The sequence below is a fragment of the Ixodes scapularis genome, unplaced genomic scaffold, assembly GCF_016920785.2.
Source record: "Ixodes scapularis isolate PalLabHiFi unplaced genomic scaffold, ASM1692078v2 PGA_scaffold0__279_contigs__length_252992795, whole genome shotgun sequence".
NCBI lineage: Eukaryota > Metazoa > Arthropoda > Arachnida > Ixodida > Ixodidae > Ixodes > Ixodes scapularis.
In genome coordinates, this window is record NW_024609835.1 from 38060567 (window position 1) to 38074842 (window position 14276).

General features: G+C 43.0%; 1 long non-coding RNA gene across 1 annotated transcript; it reads right to left on the reverse strand.

Moving 5' to 3' along the window:
- Positions 1-8385: 8385 nt before the first annotated feature.
- LOC121837617 lies at positions 8386-13919 on the reverse strand. The gene is made up of 2 exons (XR_006078265.1): positions 13291-13919; positions 8386-9423 (listed from the first exon to the last, which is right to left on the reverse strand). It is a non-coding gene; the product is annotated as an uncharacterized LOC121837617 (long non-coding RNA).
- Positions 13920-14276: the final 357 nt, after the last annotated feature.

Sequence of the window (14276 nt, forward strand, 5' to 3'; positions counted from 1 at the left end):
GACGTCACTGATGACGTCATCGCTGATGATGACGATGCGGATGCCGGTGACCTCATCAGTAACGTCACTGATGCCGTCATCAGTAACAATGATGTCAACGGAGGGTCACGTAACCTCGGGGGGGGGGGGGGGGGGGGGGGGGGGGGGGGTATCCGCAGGTCACGTGACCCCGGGGGGGGGGGGGGGGGGGGGGGAAGGTATCCGCAGGTCACGTGACCCCCGGGGGGCCACGTGACCTGGATAACCATCGTGACCCTTGTGAGGGCAACTCTCGTGACCCTCGTGAGGGCAACAAAGGTAACTCGTGAAGGTAATAGTGAAGGTCACTGATGACGTCATCAGCATCGTCGCGTGACCCCCCCCCCCCCCCCCCCCCCCCCCCGACGTCACGTGACACCCCAAGGTCACGTGTCCCCCCCCCCCCCCCCCCCCCCCCAGTACCCTTCCCTCCTCCTCCTCAAGAGCTGCGCTCTAATTCGACATTACAGGGAGTTGTAAACAGCTTTCATTTTTCTTGTAAAATTAAAAAGCGTAGTTCTCTTTGTACAAAAAATAAGGCCAAGAAACTTGCCAGGGTCTACGGCGGGCAGCGACCCAGACGACCAAGTCCACTAGCGGGTTGTGCTTGGCGTTCGTATTGATAGATGGCATCTGGAGCAGCGTTCGAAAGTGCAGCAGATGACACGTAGACAATATCCGTTGACAGCAAAAGCACCGTCGTTATGCGGACGCATTTTTTTCCCTTTTACTTTAAGTTTTGCTTTTATTATCGGCATTAATTTTTTAACCGAAGGTACATTTCAAAAAGGTCTTTAATTTTAATAAACCATGGTGGTCGCGAGCCTTCGCTATGAGGAGGTAGCGCCATCTGTCAACACGAACACCAAACACTCCCTACTGGACCCCTGTCGTCTGCGCCACTGCCTGCCGTAGACCCTAGCAAATTTCTTGGCTATGCTTTGTAATTATCCAAGAAAAAACTGACCTGTGGAATACACCTTTGACGAAAAGTTTAGATTGCTACGTGCAGGCGTCGATTTTTACAGTCCATTTTAGATCGAGCCTGGCGACTTGGACTACCCTATATTTGTAAGAGGTTCATAAAATTGTTCACTGCAAACACATATCAGCAATCTTAATAATTAATGAGTCATGTTTTATTTTCACTTGATTTGGGTATGTTTACGATAAATATTGAGCGAATAAAGTACAATTAAAAAATTGGGTTTGTAGAACAAGTAATAAATAATGGGCCAATTGGTTATGGATGCCAGCAATTGACTCCGTAACTGTGACGTCATGAGTCCAAATAAACCATTGCTAGGGTCGATGTTGCGGACAAATACATGTGGCTAGGTTTTGCTACGGAAACCAGACTGTTCAAAAATCAGGAGTAGGATTTAAACTTCTAAAATTCACAGATACAGAAAGCTTGAATGTCTTATATGTTTAGACAGAAGTGTGCCAATAATTGCTTGTTTCTGGAATATTTACAACTGCAACTTCCAGTCCTCAAGATGCCTGCAGCGGACTACGAACACAAGAAGTATGCCGTCTGCCACAAGCTGGCACCATCGTTGGAATCGTGTGAATAAAGACTATATTCTGAAGTTGTATTTGTTTGAAATATAATGACCTTCAGACACTTATAAGAATTCATAGTGGGGTGCAATGCAAAATATGGTTCATTGAAAGTCCAGTCGTCGATCGAGGTGATTGTCTGCTAAAAGGTTGCATTGCACCTGTGAGAAAAGCACTTCAGGCGATCGGTTGAGATCCCAAATTTTTTTTTGCGGACTCGTCCTATGTGAGAGTGCTTCATACCTGGTTGTAACCATCGCGTGAAGAGAGGTCCTTGCAATTTCTTCAGATTCCCGCAAGACCCCAAAGCGTGAGAGAACTGGATAAAAAACAAGGTGAGTACATGTAGCACTGGCGGACAGTTGCCTTGATGTAAAAAAAGGGCCAAACACAACCAAGAGCACGTAAAACCCATATTCTGTTCGGTCATATTGTTTGAAAATCTGGCGGTATATTTATATCTTATTACTGTAATATTGATAAAATAGTTGCATGCAAGTAGTAGTGAGAGTAAAATCCAGATCAAACTTTTGGTAGTCTTAAAGGCCAGTTCACACTCTTGCGACCCCAAGAGAGACCAGACCGGTTTTTAAGCCTCTTGCGATCTCTTGGGACCAGCTCCGCTGCAGCGCATCCGATCCTAAGAGATCGCAAGAGGCTCAAAAACCGGTCTAGTCTTATTCGGCCACAAGACTGTGAATGGCGCTTAAGGCCCGTTCACTCTTGCAACCGAGTACGACTGAGAAAGACGAGACTTGTTAAAGCCTCTTAAAATTTCTTGGGACGAGAGAACATGCTGGCGCCATCTATGCAGCAACCCTGGAACTGCATTTAACAAGAGCGAAGGTTTTGCGGTATTTTCGAGGTCAAATGTGCGTAATACCTGCGGTGCCGTCCACAGCTGCGGTGGCGCTGTGGACGGCACTGCGCGTGCGCAGGCGCTTCAAGTCACGCGAATTCAGTTTCTGCGCACGCGCAGTGCCCACACCTGGTGTGGGCAAATGCGGGCTTGTTTGTAAACAGCATGTCTGTCTATCAGAAAGGCTTGTTTATAACGTTGACAAAACTTTTCGAGCCAAGAAAGAAAGGATAATGCGCGACAAATAGAAAATATGCCGGACTGTCAAGTTTACACTGCTATCCAATAGATGGCGCCAGTGTGTCCTCTCGTGAGAGGTTTCAAGAAACCCAGTTTTAAGAGGTCGCAAAAGTGTGAGTGCGCCTTAATATTTTTATGGTAAAACGGCGTTCAGAAGTATGCCTGTGTCCATACGCTATCCGGTTATTTTGTTTATGCTTAAATATCTTTAATGATTTCATTGTGCTCTTGATATGTTCTCCTGTTTGGACTAGCTTTTTAATTTAGTATTTAGTACAAGCCTCAATAATAATAATAATAAAAACGACTTACCTCGAAGGCGTAAGATTTGCTTCTCATGGTGGCCTGCACTACGCCGGTAATGCACCTCGGTTCGTCGTCGTAACCGATTTGCATGAGGTAGGTTGATTTTACGGCATTTTCGCCCCTCCGAACAAAGCTATATTCTTCACAAGGAAAAAAAAAAAAAAAGAAAGGCACATTGCGGAGGTTTTTACGGTCATGATGATGCACTTGTTTTTGTTACTGGTTTACAGAAGCAATTCAATGAAGACGCCCGCTGCAACAGAGTTAGGCCAGCAAATCTATTGTGTTGTCTGCTATCAAAGCAAAGCGGAGTGTCATACTTCAGAAATGGCTTTCCTCGTTGCAATACGACACAGAGACGACAAGAACATCATAATTAGATATCAAGAAGTTAGATTGCTTACAAAAAATTATTGACTTACTTGTAAGCAAAAATCTAGCCTCATATGGAGCCTCCATGCATTAGCCCATAGCAACGCCCTTAGCAACGATTTGTTTGAAGAGTATTTGTTTGAACCCAGACGACATGTTGTGGCAGTTTCCCCGCAGACGCTGAAAACCTTTCAAACGAAAAAAAAAAACAAAAAAAAAACGGTCGTTTTCAGACTTACAGCTCGCTGAGGTGTCGTCCAACGTGGAGCTGTTGCACTGGAGCTTTCTGATCGCCTTGGAAATTGATTAAAAGTATTGCTACGTCTCACGCGTCAATCAGGTTGAAAACACGGTAGGCACCGGGAATAACGTGTCGGAACGCTTAAACGTCTGTCTCCCGTGAAAAAGAACTGAAAAAGAACAGTGATCATAATCAACTCGTCTGCGTCCTAATAGGCGCCCAACTCGGTCAGAAAGTCTCAGCGCACCTCCCGCAGTTGGTAGCTACGACCAACGTGATAAGCGAAGCACTTTCACGTAGCCGTATCAAGGTAACAGAGATCTTCGCTATCTTCAGTTTCAATTGAACGTTTCGAATAACCATGTTCCTTGCACACGACGCAGATGCTATCTCGAGCTCCGAGGCCACTGTACGCGCGGAATGCCCAACCATTCGGCTTCTTGAGACTGTAGTTCCATACCACGGTGTAGATGTTATTTTACAACGCCTACACACATGTAGATGTTACATGCTCACTGCATTCGCGGTACACGGATCTACTTACCCATCTCTGAGGGCTGTAGGTGCGACGACGAAGATAACAGCGGGGAAAGGCGTCATCAAAACTTAGAACGCAAGGAAAAAATCCACGGAGAACCGTTACAACATGGCGCCGGGATGTTTGTAAACATACTCTCGTTACCGTGCTCTGGTTCCCCTGTTTCGAAACAAAAATGCGTTTAGCATATTTAAAATTCTTTTCGCAACGTAGATAGCTTGATCAATTGAGTATATATATTCCCATTTTTTCTTTAAGTTAAATTGAGAGCTTAATGACTTCGCAATGAAGCACACTCTCATACTCTCGCAGATCAGCATAGGTTTGCTTCACCGAAAGACACCGCTGTATTGCAGGGAAAGGTGCTCGCTGGCATTGGCACAGGTGAAAATGTCGTGTCCAAATTCCCCTTCCGACAATACAGTACATATGCACTGTTAAGGTATTGGTAGTGGGGGTGGCTTGTCTGTGGCCAGGAAGGCACACAGGGTCAGTTAAAAATGGTTATTATGGAATAAAAATACTGGAAAGCAGCCTCAGACACAAGGATGAAGTAAAGGCACTAACACAACAAAACAATGGATGACCTTCAAGTGTAGTTTGTTTTATGACAAGGAAGCATTTTAGTCTTATTACATTAACACAAACACACATGCCAACCAGGCAGCTGGCAATCAGAGGGATAGAGCCTTACAATGTGGCAGTGCTAAACTCCAATTTATGAATAAAGAATTTTTTTTTTTTTTTTCACTTTGTTTTGTAAGAGAGGTTGTTTTCCATCATGATTAGTTTCGCTCTTACCAACTATCCCAATCTACCACCCTACTTCAGCTCATTATGGGGGGCTAGTTACACTTGAAAAATCTGCAATGGCAAGAGGAATGCTAGCGAGTTCATTTCATTGCCAGAAAATTGATGGCGTTGTCTCACATGGTAAGAACAATGCACGCTCATGAATGGACTGTGTGAGACCATCAAAGCGCAGGCAGTGACTTTACTTGATATTCTGGGGACTGAACACAACTGCCTCAGGCTACTCTTAGAGAGAACCATAGCGGTGGTCAAGGAACCGGTACAGCAACACAAGCCCAGTTTACCTATGATATGTAGGTCTTCCATTCCCTTTGTAACAATATACAGGACACCAGATTGTGGGTTAGTACTTGAATTTCAGCATCGAAATACACGTGAAAATATATTCCTGGTCTCACAACATTCAAGGGAATAATGTATCTCGTTACATTTTCAACTGGGCTTGTCATGTCATCGTCCCAACTACCGAAATAGTTATCTTCACCAAATGCTTCATCAGCTTGCACAAGCAGCTGACACCAGTTGAGAACAAGCTAAAAGATCATGAGGAGATACTTTGTAAAATGGCAGGACGGCGGCTTCTGTGATACTACAAAGCCAGTTTCCTTTAGACAATATAACATAAGATTATCATATCAACCAAGTATGCCTCCACGGTGTAGCCCTCGAGCTCGGTTGGGGATGCCAAGCTTCTTTGCTTTGCACTGCGCGCTCGCACAAAGCTCCACCGCTTCACCCGACATGCTTGCATCAAGCTTCACACTTTACACGACAGCACTATGGCAAAGCATCTTAATTTTTGCGGGAGGTGGGGGGGGGGGGGGGGGGGCAACATTTTTCATACCTATTTTCAGACTTCGAAAATATTCAAAATTACCAAATAGTCCTATTCGATTCAAAGTATGAATCGATTACGGCATTATTCGCTTCAATATTTAAAAGTTATGAATATTTGCACAACCGTTGTCTTCAGCATTATCTACAATTTACAAGGAAGCTGCTATCATGTCTACCTTTCACGGGATCTTCCGAATGTTTTGTTCAAATCGTGATTATAAACTTTTGGACTTCGACCCAACGGAAACTATCCATCTGCACACTCCGCAAGGACAATTCACTGAGGCGGTCATTGGCCATCATTGATCGAAGTCTGTGTTATGTCAATCTGGGCCTACAGAGAGATTGTTCACCCCTGCAGTTTGTAAACATAAAAAAATAAAAATCTAGAATGGGTACATGAACACCTAGAAATGAGCCTTGAAGCTTTTCTCAGACTACAGTTTTGGAATGTTTCTTACAGAAGCCTTCCTTTTCGGAAAATAAAAGGAACTGTTCTAGTTCATCGGGGAAATCGTCCGACAGACCAGATTTATCCATTGCCTGGAATCACCACTGTTTCAACGAAAGTGTGCCGCGGTCGGCAATAAAAAGTAAACTGTAGGCAGACTTTGCTGTAAGCAGTGAAACGAGTTTTAAGTGAATGCAGAAGGTTGTCAATCATGCCAATATTGGTATCACAGTGCAAGTCCAGTGAGGCATCTTGAGGGTGAAGGTTGCCATTTGTGCCGATCGGTTTGCTTTCTTATGATTGTTGCTTTGTACGTAGTTCCCAATGTTTCCTTCGCTGCCTGTTTCATTTCATTGAATCTTTTCCTTAGACCGGATACATAATCACTCAATGATTTCGTCAGGTTTACAGCTTCATTCAATGTGAGCGTCTGATTATGTAGTGTTCTGATGGCATTGAAGCATTGCAACACTCTATCCCTGAATTAAGCTACGACTGTTGCAGTCATACCCATAGTCTTCAACCATAACCCATGTCTCTGCTAGTTCTTCTTAACCTTCAGACCCTCAAGGCGACCCTAATTTCTTGAGCGAACAGAGCTTCATAGCATCCGCTCGGGCTGACCACCACGAGTCTTGGAGTCGCATGGGCATGAATACCGTATCACTCTGTTTCAAATCAAGCCTGCAGAATATTCCGGCGAAGGGTAGACGCAGAAAAAAAATTTATGTACGCTGTACGCAACGGTTAACACAGACCGCTGTGCGTGTTCTGTGTCGAGTGCTCTCGTGCCAACGCCAGCTGCCATTGATTCAGCAATGGCCAGCGGTTGTGATCAACCTGGCCGTGTTCCGAAATTTACCCAATCTCACTCTAGAGTAACAGTTTCATACCTCGGTGTTCGAAAACCTTTTTGCGTCTGGTGTTGCTCAGCTTGAAATGTCCCGTGACATGACCCGCAGGAGTAGCTGGGATCCAGTCGAGTAAGGTTTGGAACACGCCCCCTGTCAGGGGAGGATACCCTCACAGAGGGCCCTATTCATTTGAGCAGTTAAATATGGGTAATCTGGCCCTGCACCTGGGCGACAAGAGCAACATGGTGAAATGCTGGCCTGTTACATGGAGGCGCCAATTGTATTGCCGGATAATGCATTATCCGGCACCTTGACTCAACCTTTACAAACAAGTGTTCTCGAATTTTCTGGTGACAAGGAATCCTAGCAACCTTCAAAAGGTGCTATGGAACCCACCTTTCCCTTGCGCCCCTTCCACACTCCTTGATACTGCAGCATTCATGCTGCACCAGGCACGTCATGCTTTACCGCTTTGCACCATCGTGCTCGCAAAAGTTTCAGTGCTTTGCTCCGCCACGCATGCATCACGCTTCACCGCTACACACCGGTGCGTTGCGGCAGTGTATAGCAGTGACGAAATACTTTGAAAATATTTGAAGTTGCCGAATACTCCTCACCAATTCAAAGTGCGAGTAGAATACGGCGTCATTCGCTTCAATATTCTGAATTTTAGAATATTTGTACAACCCTAAAATATGTCGTAAAGTAACGCTCAGGCACCTCTACAAATCCGAAGATCATTGCAAAAAAGTGGGAGATGGGCAATTGATATGCTATCAATGTTATCTATATTTCCACTGTCCATATTTTTTTAGATGTTACAACATTTAGGGGTGGGCGCTTAGTGTACAATCGGCGGATGCTGGGTATTTCATGGTATACATAGCATTTGAGTAGAAATATGCAGTTCTTCACTTTCCCATAAAAAAATGAAATATATATATTTGGGTGCTTGCGGAATTCAAAAGACCAGCCTATGAAACCTGGTTTGGGAACCCTGGGTGTATAATGTTCACCTGTCTGTAAAAAGCTTCTCAAAGCAATTTTTAAGAAAATAAAACTGAACCATCTAGAATGGCCCAAGCTGAAAAAGGCTTCCAAATATTCCATTTGTAGCATTCATATTTAGGCACTGAACTTTTCGCTTGATGCTTTGATTGATTTTGTTTCTTTTTATGGGAAAAAGTGCACATCAACAATGGAAATCAGCGACATGGTTTGCAAGCCACCCAACCAATGGTGTGTGAGCCCCCCTATGGCTGAAAAAGACGAAGAGAACACAGACACAGCGCCCACTTACGACTGAAAATTTTACTTCTGCATGGTACAGTAAGTAAACATAAAAAGAAGCAGACAGATACCATTTCAAAATGACCAACCAACTAGCCCAACTACACAATTTGTTGCAGTTCTTCTATGGCCCTGAATTCGTTCCTTACCACGAGAAAAGTGATGATTTTTCAAGCATCTCTGCAGATCCCTTCATTTTTAAAGCTATTTGGCACATACCATAAAATCCCGAGGTATGTACTTCCCAGTCAGCAACATTCACTTGTATCCCGCCACAGCTAACTAGCCGCATTTGTGTCGAGGCCATCACTGATCCCAACACTACTATTACTTGAAGTAGTCTATCTTTCGGTGTTTAAAAAGTAAAGCAAATCAAGCCAAAAATAGGGGTGGACTACCTTTTGAGATCTTAGAGTAGAGTATTATGACATCAAAATGCAGGCACTGAGATGCTCTTCAGAAATAAACAAACTTTGAAATAACGGATTAGAAAGGTTCTTGTAGGAAAGCTCTTCATTCTAGCTCATAATGGCTGGGATCGCACATAGGGGAAAAGAGACACTAACTGCCGAATTCACAAACCTTTATTCCAATTGAGGCACCCCCCCACTTCCTCAAGGAAGGCACGAGGGACGGCACTGGCCAATCGCGAGGACGGCTAAGCAGCCTAGGCCGCCTATTTGTCGTCGCGACTGGCCCCCCCCCAGCACCGGCCCTCACACCTTCCTTGAGGAAGTGGAGGGGCGCCTCAATTGAAATGAGGTTTGTGAATTCGGCGGTAACTTAGCTAGTGCTAGGGTCTGGCAAATTGGAGACATACACCTCCCCACTGGCCACAGGCTCCACATCTTAAACACCTGTGGACTTCGAAAGGTTAGAATGGGGCACAGCACCCACCAAGGATAGAATTACCATAAAGTTTTGCGAGTGCCTTGCCGAGCGCAAATGCAAGACGCTGGATGCCGCGGACACGGCACACGTGGTACTGGTCGGTAGCCAGCTTGTCGAGGTTGACCATGTTGCCTCGGTTGAGAAGAGGTACTGAAACATCAGCGAATGAATTAATTCATAGCATAAAACAAAGTTGGGTTGTGACCACTCCTTGGAACCACACAGGACACACGTGTCTAACTTGGAAGCAGCCAATGAACATTATAGGTTTAGGTAGGGGTCAGTATTTTAGATCTAATTGTGCAGCTATATTTTTTTGTGTGTGGGTGTGTACGTGCAGGGAGTGGGGTTGTTAACTCATTGCAAATGTTTTATGGGGCTGGTTGCTTATTATTGGGGTCCACTTTCGTTTAGTCAGGGGAGGATCTAACTGTAAACACAGACATCAAGGTGCAGTACTCGGGCTCGCCTTCCGAGTTAAATTTCTGTTCTCCTTGGGGACCGGTCCTCGTGTGCCAAGTTCACTGTGATTTTAAGAAGTGATTTGAATAGTTTCTTATCAAAAATGTTTCAGAACTTCCCAATGCATAGAGGCAGTTTCAAACTCTGTCAGAGTTTAAAACTGCCTTCTATACATGTTACTTTCACAAATGGTATACTCTTTTTTTAATCTATCTTGTTGTATTCCTGACATAATTACCTATTTTTTGGATTTTCGAACTTTCAAGGAACTTACTGACCTAAACACATGCTTTTTTGACCTGTCTACAACTGTATCCATCGCTGAGTGCTTATAAAAGAACAGGTGTAATAGAATACATTTCACTGAAAAAGAAAAAAGATAAATTTTCTGGCATATATTAACTGATAAAAACCAAATATTGGATTTCGAAATAAAAACCAATAAATGTATGCCGAATTAAAAAAAAAAATAATAAAAACCGAAAACGCTGATCTTGCTCAGTGTTTTCGGAGTTAACTTTTTTTGCTCGAATTCGGGGGTATTTCTTTTTCGATGTTTAATTTTTTCCAAAGATTCTGTGTTTTTGTGTAAATTGGTTGAAGTCATAACCAATTTACACAAAAAACACTGAATCTGCACAAAAAATTACCACCCCCCCCCCCAAAAAAAAAAAAAAAAGTACCCTCAAATTCGAGAAAAAAAATACTCAGAAAACACAGAACCCAAGTTATCGGTAGGTTGTGACTTTCCAGTTCTAACCTAAAAATACCGAGAAACATCAGCCGATGACGAAAATGCAAAATCGGTTATAACAGAAAAACACAGTTTTTGGGGACGATTTGGCGCTAGGCGATTACTATTTTGGTTGAAACCCCTAATTCTAGGCATTTGCTGAGCCTGCTTTGCTACCAAGAATTAAGCAAACTGGGGTCTCCAATCAGTGGGATCGCTGACCTTGGAGCACAAGGGCCCGAGAGGTGGGTTAGACAGTTACTACCAACAGTCACAACGTCCTTGTTGGTTCATGTCAGAGGACGGCAGATAAAAAAGCAACTTGTCCCAAACCAATTTTTTTTTTCACCGATCATCGCTGTTTTTAGCGTCTACATCATACAACAAGTCGAAAGCAGGGTTGTGCAGTATCGCAATACAAATGTATTGCAATAGTATTTCAGAAAAACATTTAGTGTCTGTAGTTCTGTATTGCAACACTTTCTTTTTCACCACTATCTGTACTTCTGTATCGAAATGCATTTGGGATGTTTCTCAGTACCGCAATACAATCAAGATGGGATGTATTTCGTTACATTTCTTGAGAAATAACCCCCACCTCTGGATAAAGAAGATGACAACTTTTTTTGTTTCGCTAGAGAAGGCCAGAGGGCGTTATGAGGGGTATGCTGTGCATTTGCTATCATGCGAACCTAGGTTTGTTCGGAACTATTTGTGTCGGATCTTAGCAACCCCCTTCTTTATTCTGCAAAACTGAAGAATGTTTTCCACCATGCTTCTGCCACCCCCCCCCCCCCCCAAGAAAAAAAAAAAATCTTCGACTTGTTTTTTTTTAAGGGGACGCTGGGGCATTGTTACTATGCTGACCAACGTTCATTCCAATTCCCAGAAATATTTGTCTATGCGACCTCTTCTCTATTCTGCGAAGATAAGAAATGCGCTGTGAGCGGCGCATTTCTTAGTGAAGAAATGTGGTTCCCAGCTGTGAAAGTATTGTTTCCTTGATTTAATATGAACCAACTGTTGAGCAGCTATTTTTTTTTTTTTTGCCAACATGACGTTGCGTTTGAATGGGCAATGGCTCACAGGTGGGCTATTTGAGAAGCTCCTGCTCCTCAAGTGTAACCGAGTTTGGCACTTGCATGTCTTTCTTTTGTATCGCTTCAGTGTAAAACAACAGACAAAGCAAGAATGATTTTCATTGCACCTCCTGACTAATTTGTTGCCTATGATATGACAGTTGGCACCTCAAGCAAATTGGAAAAATGTAGTATTTCAGTATCTGTATTTCTGCCATCTCTAAGAGGTATTCCTGCATTTGTATTTCCAAATACATTTTGCTCCTTGTTAAAATGTATTTCCGATGCATATCACAATACATTTTTACAGATATATATAAGTATCACTATTTTAGCTATTTTGATGTATCCCAGCATTTGTATTCCCAAGTACATTAAGTACTTTGGCCCAACTCTGGTCAAAAGACACCAATGTTTGAAAAATAAATAAACAATGAAAAACATCCGCCGATTTTTCTCATAAATAAACACCGGAGGATATACGGCCTAGTTATAGGTTATTTATATTTACTAAGTAAAATTCATTTTGGGTGTGTTTGTGGTATAAAAATACAATCAAAACCCAATGTAGCTCCTTAATGTTTTCAATTAATCAATAAACTGGAAACTAAAAATAAAGCCTTTTTTTTGCTTTAGATGAGTGGAGACTGTTGTGAAGACGCCACCGAGGCTTTGTTACCTTGCAGACCAGGATCTGATCAGAACATTCTGTCTTTGTACATGAGGACTCTCAGACATAATTAATTGATTACGCAAAATCTTAACGGCTTATGATAAGTGCAGCTTGCCACGAGTTATCTGCCCTTTTGTGGTTTATGACGAGTGCACCTCATCACATACTGTTTTGTTCCTTTTGCAAGGTTTGCAACAAGGTCAGTGAATAAAAACAGTGTGAATTATCTTTATGATAGAATAATAAATATAAGAAACTGTTTCATATAAGGTCTGCTTAAAAAATGTAAAGCATTATAAGGTTAATCAACAGGAGATGCTATTTTCTATTTTAAAAGAATAACAAATGTTTTCCATGAAATTTCATCTAGATTCTGAACATCTAAGGCACTGCAAGCACAAGCTTTACAGGTGTGCTCTGCACTTTCGTGTCATATCGATGGAGGGGAGCAGAGTTTATGCTTTCAAATACTATCAATAGATAAGAGAACAGCGATTCTTTCCATCGTGACGTCACAAGATCATTACTGAAAAGGCAACCTCACCATATCAGAGCATGGAGACACCTCAAGATAGTTTAGGAGGACCAAAAACTGATGTGGAGATGAAGTTAACATTGACAACAGTAAAAGAAGCAATGCATAAAGCATGGACAAAGATTAGAAGACAAACAAACCACAGAACACCATTTTTATCGGCAACTGTCGAGAGCGTATTTACAGGCGCTAACATAATGCTCCACGGCCCTCCGCCCAAATCGACAGGTGCTAACTGATTGGACATCATTTGAAAAGCTCATCCACAAATGCAAGTGAGTGTAGCAATTGTTCTTTTGGTCTGTGTTGCTTGCATAATATATATGTAAAAAGTAATATATATGGCTGGAGTGATCTTCCTTGGTATCATGAATACCTGGTTGTCAATAACACAGAATATGACATTTAGAATATCTCAAAGTATGCATAATGTGATACCAGTAGCAGAGCTAGCTGTAGAATTCTCTGGAAAGAGTAACACCTGCACAAGGCAAGCTTGAAGGTTCTGTCAAACTACATTAGTGATGGGTGTTACCTTGTGGAATCGAAAGGTGCAGCTTTGTTTTTGCAAAGCATCAGCAACCTGCGTCAGGACGCAGATGGCCGAAAGCAATGTTTGGTGCTTCTGTTGGGAGATGGAGCAATGTGCTGCAATTAGAAAAACCCGTGATGGCGAGTCCGACGAGGCTGAAGATAATCTTGCTGTAACACAGCTTTCTTCTAATATTGCCACACACGTCGCTGAGCGAGCGCGTACGTGGCCAAATGGTTACTGCACTTGATTGTAGCGCAGAAGATTTGGGTTTGATTCCAGGCAGCGGAATGTTCTTTTATTTATTCTTTCTACTTGGCGTTCTCGCAAATTCGAGAAATTTCTTGTCTGATCAAGCTACGAATGTTCTACGCACCGAAATGTCTAGGCCGAATGTTCCAGAGACCCACGTGACTACAAAAGGGACTCCGCATGGCGAGCGAAGTCAGTCTCTTCCTAGCGCTCAATCCTGCTGCTTCGACGTCTGCGACACTAGCCTTTCTCTATTTTGTTTTGGGCACAAGTTTTCCCCGTTAAACGTTTAGTTTTGTCAGTTATTCGCCGCCTCACCATTTGTTATTCGTGACAATATAGCCATGCACGCAGACATGAAAGCCACAACAGAAAAACGCAATTGGGGTCGAGACACCCTGTCATAGACCCGTTGCTCCACAGTGCGGTCTACTTTCCGTGATGTGCTGTGCCATCTCTCAACATGAGAACGAAACACAACCCTCGACCGATAACTGAAAATCTTGCATATATTCTTCCGATTTTTCGCACAAACAAATCAGTGCCTTTAACTTTCACATGGTAACATCCACCACTGCAACACACCTGTGACAAAATATGAAGCTCGCTGCACCCAGACTATTATTTTTTGCTTCATTTTACAGCAAACCCCGCTACTGTGGCAACCTACATTTTGGGATCTGTTTTGTTTCATCGACAGACATCTCATCGACAACTTTTAATCAAACGACATATTG